Source organism: Carya illinoinensis, chromosome 8 (genome assembly GCF_018687715.1).
Source record: "Carya illinoinensis cultivar Pawnee chromosome 8, C.illinoinensisPawnee_v1, whole genome shotgun sequence".
NCBI classification, from domain to species: Eukaryota; Viridiplantae; Streptophyta; class Magnoliopsida; order Fagales; family Juglandaceae; genus Carya; species Carya illinoinensis.
In genome coordinates this window covers 12,491-23,140 of record NC_056759.1, presented here as the reverse complement: position 1 = coordinate 23,140, position 10,650 = coordinate 12,491, and the positions used below count along the sequence as shown (strand labels likewise).

Below are 10,650 nucleotides of genomic sequence, written 5' to 3'. Positions count from 1 at the left end.
CATCAACATTCTTCCAAAACCAATAGGATATAGTTCATTATAGACTTAAACAACTGCTTAGTCTGATTAGTTTAAGAACTATGAAGTGTTGTTCCAAGTGGTCTAAGTGTAAATGGTGGCAATACTCAGTAAAAAACCCTTAAATGAGATACAAACTATTTTTAGTTTAAAAGACATGCTAAAATAAATAAACTCCTATCTTGACCCAAATTTATGCAAGCTTCCAAATTTCATCAAGTCTGATTAGGCATCCAAAAGGGAAAAGAATGAGCCAATTCTACTATCTGTAAATTAATTATTGACAATGCTTCTGGTGGTTCATTATGGCATGTAACACAATCATTAGTTGCATGTAAGACTGAAGTTGAGTCCTACCACCCAATGAAAAATAAGCATTGTCCTCAATGGTGTAGAATAAGCAATGTAAGTAGAATTGAAGATAAGCAAAGTAAGGGCATTACTTGAGTGAGGAGGAATGAAGAAAGAAAAGAATGCACAGAAAATAACTACAACTAAACAAAACAGCCTTATTAATACGTTTAGGTAATGGAAAACTTTAATCATCTAGAAAAGAAATGGGATCAAGGAAGTTCAAGGTGGTTTCTTCAGGTGAAAAGGTTGAGAAAAATGGTTCGAGTCATTGGCCATTAACTTTAAAGGTGTTACCATTCTGAGGGTTAAGAAGTTCCACAGCTCCATGAGGAAAAATAGATTTTACCAAATATGGTCCACTCCATCGAGATTTTAGCTTTCCAGGAAAGAAATGTAGCCTGGATTTATATAGCAGCACCTGCTGGTCTGGGTGGAAGGACTTCATTTGGATATGTTTGTCATGAAAATGTTTCATACAATCTTTAAGACAATTTAGAATTGTCATAGGCATCTCTTCTGAGTTCCTCAAGTTCAACAATCTGCAATTTCCTTGTTGAACAAGCTTGGTCAGTGTCGAAGTTAAACTATTTAATGGCCCAGTACGCTTTATGCTCTAATTCCACAGGCAAGTGACATGTTTTACCATAGACCAACCTATATGGTGACATTCCTAAAATTGTTTTATAAGCAATTTTATATGCCCAAAGTGCATAAGATAACCTTACAGACCAGTCTTTTTTTTATTAGGGCTAATTGTTTTCTTAATAATATGTTTTATTTCCCTATTGGCTAATTCCACTTGACCATTGGTCTGAGAATGGTAGGGTGTGGAAACTTTATGATGGATCCCATACTTTTTCATTAAAATAGCAAAAGGTTTATTGTAAAAATGGATTCCATTATCACTGATTATGGCTTTAAGCATACCAAACCGTGCACAAATATTTTCTTTGAGAAATTTTAAAATAAATCGATGGTTACAATTTCTGGAAGGTATAGCTTCAACCCATTTTGACACATAGTCAACAGGAAGCAAAATGTAGAGGTATCCAAAAGAGAAGGGGAATGGTCCCATAAAGTCTATGCCCCAACAATCAAAGATTTCTAAAACTAGAATGAGTTGCATTGACATCATGTTTCTTTTGGTAATCCCCCCTAGTTTTTGACAAAGTTTACAAGATTTGTAAAAGATGTAAGTGTCTTTGAACATTGCTAGCCAATAAAACCCACTTGTAAACTTTTTGCTATAGTTTTGTGAGCTGAAAAATGCACACCACAAGTCTGAGAGTGACAAAAAGCAAGAATGGCATAAAACTCATCATTAGGAACACATTTTCTAATTATTTGGTCAGAACAACACTTAAAAAGGTAAGGGTCATCGTAAAAAAAAAACTTAGCCTCAGCTAAGGGTGTAAAATCGTGTTAACGGATTGTATTTGAGTCATGTCAAGGCATATATATTATATCATATGGTAAACCTGAACCTGACCCGTTAAGCTTATCGTGTTTAAATATCAAACCTTAACACGACCCATTAACCTAACGAGCCGTGTTATGTCAACCCGTTTATATAAATATTAAAATCACAATATTTATAAAAATTATAAAACTAACTACAGGTTTAAAATTACAATCCAAACCATAAAAATATCGAAATTAAAATTCTAAAAATGTTATATTTAGGTATAAGGGTATAATTATAATTTTAACTTTCTTAACGAGTCATAACGAGTTATAACGTGTCAAAACTGGTTAACCCGTTATCAACCCGTTTTGATTCGAACCAATTAAGACTAAACCTAAAATTGCTATTATCGTGTTGTGTTCGTGTTGGGTTAATGGGTCGTGTCACATGTTGCCACCCCTAGCCTTAACTTTCATTCTTCTGATGTCCTGAGCTGTCCAGTGGGCTAGAGTTTGACCTGTTGTTAGAAAATTTACTAAGTCAGCATACCAAGGTAATACATGGATTGAAAACAAATGCTCATCAAGGAAAAATTCAGAAATTTGGGGAGTTTGAATAGTTGAGTTCAATGTAAGCCGAGACAGATGATCTGCTCCAACATATTCTACCCCTTTCTTATCCTTTATTGTGATGTTGAACTCTTGTAATAAGAGGATACATCTTATGAGCCTCGGTTTTGCATCCTTCTTAGTTAACAAAAATTTCAGTGTAGCATGGTCAGTTAAGATAATGAAAGGGGAACAAGCAAATAAGCCCTAAACTTTTCTAATGCAAATACTATAACTAGTAGTTCCATCTCTGTAGTAGAGTATTTTTTCTGAGCACTATTCAAAGTTTTGCTAGCATAGTATATAACATAAGGCAGTTTCTTCTTTCTTTGGCCCAGTGTAGCCCTAACCGTAAAATCATTGGTATCACACATTATTTCAAAGGGTAATGTCCAATCAGGAGGTTGAATTATAGGGGCAGTAGTGAGAAAAGTTTTTAACTGAGTAAAAGCATTTTGACATTCTTTGGTCCATGTAAAATTAACATCATGCATCAACAAATGGCATAGGGGTTTGGAGATTAAACTGAAATTTCTAATGAATCTCCTATAAAAACCAGCATGGACTAAAAATTATCTGATGTCTTTTACACTTTTAGGCACAGGTAGGTTTGAAATCAGTTCCACCTTAGATTTGTCAACCTCAATACCCCTTGCAGACATAATGTACCAAAGGAGTTTTCCTTCTTGTACCATGACATGATACTTTTCCCAATTTAGTAGTTATTGCTTTTCCTCACACCTAGCCCAAACAACTTTAAGCTTAGTCAAACATGAATCAAAACTTTTTTCAAATACTGAAAAGTCATCCATAAAGACTTCAACCGTGTCATTAATCAAGTCACTGAAAATGCTTAACATACATATCTGAAAAGTGGCAGTGTCATTGCATAGACCAAAAAGCATTCTTTTAAAGGTAAAAGTCCCAAAAGGGCAAGTAAAGGTGGTCTTTTCTTGGTCCTCATGGGCAATTTCGATTTGGTAATACCTAGAATAGCCATCTAAAAAACAATAAAACTCATGCTTAGCCACATTTTCTAAGATCCTTTTAAAGGTAAAAGTCCCAAAAGGGCAAGTAAAAGTGGTCTTTTCTTGGTCCTCACGGGCAATTTCGATTTGGTAATACCTAGAATAGCCATCTAAAAAACAATAAAACTCATGCTTAGCCACATTTTCTAAGATCTGGTCGAAGAAAAGCAAAGGAGTATGGTCTTTTCTAGAAGCTGCATTTAACTTCCTATAGTCTATGCACATTCTCCAATCAGTTGTCATTTTAGTAGGTATTAATTCTTTTGTCATTTTTTACCATAGTGACACCAGATCTTTTTGGTACCACTTGAATGAGACTTACCCATTGACTATTTTCTATAGGGAATAATACCTATATCTAACAGTTCTAGGACTTCCTTTTTTACTACTTCTTTTAGTTTAGAATTCAATCTCCTTTGCATCTCTCTAGAGAGTTTAGTCCCTTCTTCCTAATAAATTCTATAAGAGCAAGTCAGTAAGTTTATACCTCTCATGTTAACAATGGTCCACCCAATGGCAGACTTGTGCTACACTAGAACCTCAAGTAGCTTACCCTCTTGCTCAACAGTGAGCTGAGGTGAGATTATGATTGGGAAAGAGTTCTTAGGACCCACATAAGCATACTTCAACTCCACTAGCAGGGTTTTTAATTTTAGTGTTGGATTTTCCTCACTTGAGGGCTTAGTTGACTATAAAATAGGGGACAAAGGTTCAAATTTAGGCCTTTACTAGGTGCGACTTGGGCTTCCTACAACAAGGACAGTAGAGACATCATTAGCATCATTTGTCAGAAAATTCTCAAAAGGATCAGTATTAAATAAAAAATCTTCAGAGAGAATTGCTTCCAAATCATTGACTTCTTGCACTTCCTCTAGTTCTTGAGGTTGCTTGCACAAGTTGAAGATGTTCAATTCTAAAGTCATGTTGCCAAAACTCAGTTTTAAACTCTTACAATTCATAATGACATTAGAAGTTGCTAAAAATGGTCTTCCTAAAATCACTGGTGCAGAAGAGACGTTAGTTTGAGCAATCAGTTTCATATCCAATACCACAAAATTGACAGGATAGTAAAATCTGTCTACTTGTACTAATACATCTTCTACAACTCCCTTAGGAGTTTTTATGGACCTATCAGCCAACTATAAAATTATGGAAGTTGGTTTTAACTCACCCAATCATAGCTGTTCATACACACTATAGGATGGTAGATTTACCCCTGAATCTAAACAAAGTAAAGCCTGGTCAATTTTGGAATTTCCTATGATATAAGAGATAGTGGGTGTGCTAGGGTCTTTGTATTTAGGGGGTGTGTGATTTTGAATGATGGCACTAACTTGTTCAGTGAGAAAAGCCATTTTTTTGAACATTTAACTTTCTTTTGATAGTGCACAAATCTTTCAAAAATTTTGCATAAGCAGAGATTTGTTTGATGGCATCCAAAAGAGGAATGTTTATTCTAACTTGTTTGAAAATTTCTAAAATCTTGGAACTTTATCTTTCTTTATGCAAGGAAATCAATCTTTAAGGAAATGGAGCAAGTATATAAACAGGAGTTTCAGAGTTTTAAGCATTTAACTCACCATCTTGTTGTGAGTTAAGGTCCTTACTTGAGTTTCCAGCGGTAGGCCGGTCAGGTTTATCCAAAATCTTACCACTCTTCAAGGTTGTGTGGCTGTAACAGCCTTCACATTGACCCTTCCATTGTGCCCTACTGACCTTTTGGATTAGGTTGAGGTTGGGCTAGAAACTTCCATTTTTCCTAGGCACTCAAAGAGGTGGTCACTTTTGTGAGTGTCCTTCTAATATCATTTATGGCTTGGGAGTTTTGGTTATTTATGGTTGCTATATGGATTCCTCCCAATTCTTTTTCTAAGTAAAATGGGGTTGCTTGGGGTATTGTGAAGGTCCTAGAGGTGGTGTATAAGGCATGTAAGGTGCTAGTGCTGTGGAAGAGGAGGTCTGCTGGTCATTTCTCCAACTGAAATTAGAGTGATTTTTCCAACTTGTATTGTAAGTGTTAGAAAATATTCTTAGCAATCTTATTGACAGCATTAGGTTGATCTAACAATATCTCCTTAAAAGCAGGTATAGTGGGTCTTGCATTGGTACTATGCCCCTGGTCCTCACATATTCCACATTTATTAGCATTTGAAGGTAAGACATGAATTTCATTAACATTTTTTAGTTCAAGAGACTCTAATTTCTTGGAAATCAAAGCTATCCGAGCATGCAAATCATTAACTTCCTTGAGGTTATATTTTCCACCCCCAGTTATACTTCACACATTTTCAGACCTATCCCCAAAATCAGAGATATCCCATGATTGGCCATTCTTAGCTAAATAATCGAAGTATTTAAAGGCCTCTTTTGGTTCTTTGTTAAAGAACTCACCATTGCACATGGTTTCAACAAACTGTTTCATTTTGGGTTGCAATCCTTCATAAAAAAAGCTAATGAGTCTCCAATGTTCATATCCATGATGAGGATAAGTATTCAAAAAGTCTTTAAACCTTTCTTAGCATTGATAAAAGGTTTCACTCTCTTTTGTTCAAAATTCATAATTTGCTTTTTTAGGGCATTTGTTCTATGCAAGGGGATTTTTTTTTTTTTTTTAAGAAACTCAACTGCATCTCTTTCCAAGTTCCTATGGACTGAGGCCTTAAAGAGTTTAGCCATGTTTTAGCTTTATCCTTAATGGAAAAGGGAAACAGTTTCAACCTTATCACTTCCTTAGTACATTTCCTATCCATAAATGTAGAGCACACTTCTTCAAACTCTTTAATATTCAAGTAGGGATTTTTTAATTTCATTTCATGAAAATGAGGGATCAAGACAATCATCCCAGGTTTAAAATTAAAGTTGTTTACATTTAAATCTTGAATGATGCAAGAAGGGGGACTAGTCCTAACAGGCTGTAAGTACTCTCTAAATGTCCTATTTTGACTCATGACTTTATGATGCTCATTTTCCTCCATGTTGCTTAGATTCTCAGATGATGACTCAAAAGATATGGATGCAAACTCCATAGATGAAAATGATTTAGTCCTAACTAATCATGATGTTTGGTCTCTAGTCCAAACATACATGCATTCTCTACAAAGGGAAAGTTTAAGAACAAGTGTAAAAGAAAAAAAAAAGAAAAAAAAGAAAAGTAAAACAAACAGTCACATAATCTATTAAAAAAGAGTAAAAACTGTTATCTAATTTGTGAAGAGGTTCATAGATTTCTTTGTACAACTTCTTTCTTTCTTTTTTATTATTTTTTGTAAGAAAAATTATGTTTCGTAGTTGTACACGGCAACGGCACCAAAAACTTGATACTCACCAAATAATGCTTCCACGTATAAAAGCGGATTTAAAATGCAAAGGGAGTGTCCAAGGTCATTTCCACATGAACAACTATATCAACATAGTCAATAAAGCAAAGTTCAAATGAAAAACAATTAAAGAGAAGAAGAATGTGGTAAAATAAATTTTCTTTTGTTGAGTGAGTTTGGTGTAATCTACTAAGGGAAGAGAGTGGGCTATGCGCATTGAATTAATACAAAATGTAGGATGATTTGGTGATTTGTCATTTGAAACTAGGGGTTGTAATTACTCTAAAAATATTCTCATAAAACCGGGTCTGCAACTTTAATACTTGAAAAATGGGTAGATGGGAAGGCAAGTGACACACAAAGCAGTTTAAAGATTAAAAATCAAAATTGTAATTATTATGAAAGTAAACACTAGGGATGCAGGGTTAGGGTTTCCTCTACCATCAAGTTGTTGGTCACTAGGTGCATTTGCTTGTGCTAAGTTAATCAAGACATTAACATTTAAATCCAAACAAACATTCATACTCAGATTAAGGCATCGAAAGAACTAAACCCCTCACTATATTGACGTTCTCTTTTATTTCAAGACTCTTAGGTTGATGGATCCTTGATTATTTCAAGATCCTGTTGTGCCGTGAGTCTACAGTAGGTTAAGAACAAGCAATCCCTCCAAAACCGACATTGAATAGTGAATGAAAATACATCAACAAGTATAAACTAAGTGTCGTAGCAACAAACAACTTTTGAAAAGAGTAAAGAAAAACCCTATCCCCTGTAATCCTAGTTGTAGAAATTATCCTTGAAAGATGATTCAAAAACCTTAACAAGAAACTAGCAGAATAGAGTGTATTGTGAAAATTAAGACGAATGAAAAACCCAAAAAACGATGTTGAACAGATCCCCCTCACTATCGTGCCTTGGCTTCTCTTATTCCCTCTCCCCTTCATCTCTCTTTTGCTCTCTTGTAACTATCTCCTCTCCATTTTGCGATTCTACCCTCTAGAAGAAAACCCATTCTCAAAATTTTCCTTTGTGATACTGCAGCTTCTCCTCACTATCTGATGCAATGTAGGTTTGGGTGGGACAATGAAATGGGTCTTTCAAGGCTTGTCTGAGTAGTTGGTCTCGTTACCTGGTGAACTTGGGCTTTAGTGTAGGGTTGGGCCTTAGTACCTATATAAGACAAAATTGATAGCCCATGAACAAATAGGTAAATATCAAATTATCTTCTAAACTTACAGTCTAAAAGGCATGGCCCTTTTCCTCAAAATATAACTTTTAATCTCACTTTTAAAACTGTTCAGTCTCAAATTAACTCACTTTTAGGTAGATATTTTAATCAAAATATCTTGACAATCAATGCCCTTCTCTATGTGTCTAGGTTCATTGAACTTAGTGGTAGAAATGTCAAACTCAAGCCCTAAATCAATCTTGGAAAACTACACGTGTGCGTGCTTGCCATTTGGCAGATAAGGCGTGTGTGTGTGGTTGCCAAAAATTCTCTCATCTCCCCAAGAAAACCCTTGCTTCTTCTTAGATCTAGGGTAGCATGTGGTTGATTCCTCAGGTGGATTGGTGGTGTGTACAAACTTCTTGCCCTAGCTGACCCTCTCTCTTCTTCTTACCTCCAATTCTCTTAAGATTCTTCTAGAATACTCATTGGGCATGTGTGTCATTTCCCAAGCAAATGTTTTCTCTTCCCCACGGTTCTCTCTCTAGGGTTTTGAAAAGTGATTAACAAGTGGCATCGTGTGAGGGCATGTGGGAGTTGGTCGAAACCTAGGGACTAGGTTTTCGCCCTATCCCATGCAGCTCATTCACTTCTCAATCATTTCACTCTTCTAAAAAGTCATGCATGAGTGACACTTGGCATCTCTCTCTTGAAACTGAAACCCCATCACTTAGTGGGTCATGCCCTTGCCTTTTAAACTCCCTTAGGTGCCACTTCCCTATGGGATCTTCTTGGAACTCACATAATCTTGACAAGTGGCATGCAAGCATGAATGATTTGGTGAGGGTGTGTTAGTCCAGTGAAATCCTTGGCCTTCCCAATGTGTCTCATCATTTCCTTCCTTGAAAAGCCCTCTAGGTTGGTGACAAGTGTCAAGTCAGGTGATTTTCTCCAAACAAAGTCTTCTGAATGTGTGACAAGTGGCAGAAGGTAGGTGAGCAACTCTTGATAGGCATGTGGGGCTTTTGGGTTACCAAAACTCTAAAGTCTCTCACCCCCATTTCCCCATGTCAAGTCTAGGTTCATTGCACTTAGAGTAGGACACAAGTGGAATGACATGTGGTAGGGGTGGGCAGCGGGGCTCTGCATCTCGCTGCCTCAACCCCGTCCACCAGATGCGGGTGGCGGGGCGGGTGGCGGGGCCACTAGCCCACATCTGGCCCCCCTAGCGAGGGTGGGCAGGGCCTAACCCTATCCCGCATTTCTCCCATCTCGCCCCACTCAATTTTTATATTTATAAATATATATTTATATTTTACAAATTGTATATATATACAAATACATATTACAATTTGTTAGATTTGTTCACAAGAGTGTGAGACTTGTTCATAAGATTGCATATGGCATGGATACTCCAAGCCAACCTTATATAGGACTCCAACGCCATACAAGAGTCTTACTTGAGCAACGTGAGACTTAAAATCTGGTGAACAAGTTTAACAAATTTAAAAATTGATAACAGAATTTTTATGTTATCTGTTTTTAAATTAATATTATATATAAATTTTAATTTACGATTTAAATTATATAATAATTTGGGTCTAAAAAAATATTTTTAGATCGAAAAAAATAAATTTTAAACCCAATGGGGCATTAGTATTCTTGAAGTAGGTGGGAGGCGGGGCAGATGGGATGTTCGCCCCACCACCCCAGCACCAGGGTAGGGGCCTAGCCCCCGCCTACACTTGATTATATATAAGCTGTTGCTATTTGATTTACAGATTGGCCTAATTATATATGTATAATCTCAGTACTTAGACATGCTCTTATGCTAATTAATTGCTTGCCTATTTCTTTTATATATATTAATTATATATTGTTCTGTTTGCCTTCTCTCTTAAGATCATTGGTCTAACCTGTTTAGTTAGACCTTTCGATCTCCTTTTCAAGTTATTAATAGCTAGAAGTACTGTTGCACTTTGAAGAACAGGTTCCTTGTATCTCAACAGGTTGCCTAAAAAACATATTTATGAGTAGAAATGATGTTTACTTGCCCAGTTGGGAAATAAACACTTAAAGAGTAATTAATTAAAATGGGTTGCACTTTTGAGAATGTAATCCCATTTTTTTTTTCCTCTTTCTTTAGGCTAATTACATACCCCTCTTTTCTTAAATCTTCACGTTTATTCATGAGTGATGAATCCCCAATTTCCTACAACCCAACCCAAGTGTATGTGTGTATATATTGATCAGCTTATAATTTTGTCTTCCAAGTTTAGAAGCTGTCAAAGTAATACAAGGATGAGTCCAGGATCGTATTCCACAGGGACAAAGAGTTATCAAAGCGTTCGTGAAATTTCCTTTGTGTAAAAAAATGTATCGATTATGAAAGTTAAAAATTAATGTGAATCTATGTTTCTAAAATTACCAAAACTAATAAGTTTAGAAAAAAAAGTGTAGCAAATGAATTAAACTTGTAAGAAACAATAAAACAAACACTTGGGATACAATTTTCATCCACTGATTTGGAGATGGATTTACTTCTCTTTTCACATTCTCTCAACCATGATCCTATTCCTAGAAGTCATGGTCGGATAATATAGCAATGAACAACAATTCTTGGTCTAACAAAACTACTTGACAAATTATATAACAATTGTAAAAAAAAAGTGAAAGAAAACCATCAAAGTCTTGTTACTTTTTCACGTATTAATTGTGCCTTTACGTCTACAACTAATCTAAACCAAGA

General features: G+C 35.7%; 1 non-coding gene across 1 annotated transcript; it reads left to right on the top strand.

Annotated features, from left to right (window-relative positions):
• The first annotated feature begins 5,884 nt into the window (after positions 1–5,884).
• On the top strand, positions 5,885–5,991 carry LOC122274854. Its single transcript, XR_006228394.1, has one exon. It is a non-coding gene; the product is annotated as a small nucleolar RNA R71 (small nucleolar RNA).
• Positions 5,992–10,650: the final 4,659 nt, after the last annotated feature.